Raw genomic sequence first — 953 nt, 5'->3', positions numbered from 1 at the left:
AAGCCCTTCATCAGGAGCCTCCAGGGTGGAGAGATAAATGGGAGGGGGTGGGGCTGGGGAGAAGGTAGTGAAGAGTACAATAGGTAGATGAAGGTGGGACGAAGGTGATAGGTCAGAGGGGAGGGTGGAGCGGATAGGTGGGAAGGGAGATAGGCAGATAGGACAGGTCATGAGGATGGCACTGAGCTGGAAGGTTGGAACTGGGATAAGGTGGGGGGGAGGAGAAATGAGGAAATTGGTGAAGACCACATTTATGCCCTGGTGGTGAAGTGGTCTGAGGCGGAAGATGAGCCGTTCTTCGTCTAGGTGTCGGGTAGTGTGCGTGAGCTTGTGGCGCATCGGTAGCGCGTCTGACTCCAGATCAAAAGGTTACGTGTTCGAATCACGTCAGGCTCACGGACGTCAGCTTCCTCTGTTTCAAATCAATAAAGCAGTACGTTTACTCCGTATATCTGTTGAGCCAAATCTTCTTGTGGGCGGCATGGTGGCACAGTGGTTAGCACTGTTGCCTCGCAGCGCCAGAGATCCGGGTTCAATTCCCGCCTCAGGCGACTGACTGTGTGGAGTTTGCACGTTCTCCCCGTGTCTGCGTGGGTTTCCTCCGGGTGCTCCGGTTTCCTCCCACAGTCCAAAGATGTGCAGGGTCAGGAGAATTGGCCATACTAAATTGCCCATAGTGTTAGGTAAGGGGTAAATGTAGGGGTATGGGTTGGTTCGCTTCGGCGGGTTGGTGTGGACCTGTTTCCACACTGTAATCTAATCTAATCTAATCTAGTGTGGGAGTAGTGGTGGAGGAGGCCCAGGACCTGCATGTCCTCGGCAGAGTGGGAGGGAGAGTTGAAATGTTCGGCCACAGGGCGTTGGGGTTGATAGGAGTTGGGAGGTCATGTTGCAGCTGTACAGGATTTGGTTAGGCCGCTTTTGGAATTTTGCATGCAATGCTGGCCTCCTTC

General features: G+C 53.7%; 1 non-coding gene across 1 annotated transcript; it reads left to right on the top strand.

The window, feature by feature from the left end:
- Positions 1-324: 324 nt before the first annotated feature.
- On the top strand, positions 325-396 carry trnaw-cca. The gene has a single exon. It is a non-coding gene; the product is annotated as a tRNA-Trp (tRNA).
- The last annotated feature ends 557 nt before the right edge of the window (positions 397-953 follow it).

The sequence above is a fragment of the Chiloscyllium plagiosum genome, chromosome 25 (genome assembly GCF_004010195.1).
Source record: "Chiloscyllium plagiosum isolate BGI_BamShark_2017 chromosome 25, ASM401019v2, whole genome shotgun sequence".
NCBI lineage: Eukaryota > Metazoa > Chordata > Chondrichthyes > Orectolobiformes > Hemiscylliidae > Chiloscyllium > Chiloscyllium plagiosum.
The sequence above is the reverse complement of the archived record's forward strand: the minus strand, read 5'-3'. Positions and strand labels throughout refer to the sequence as shown.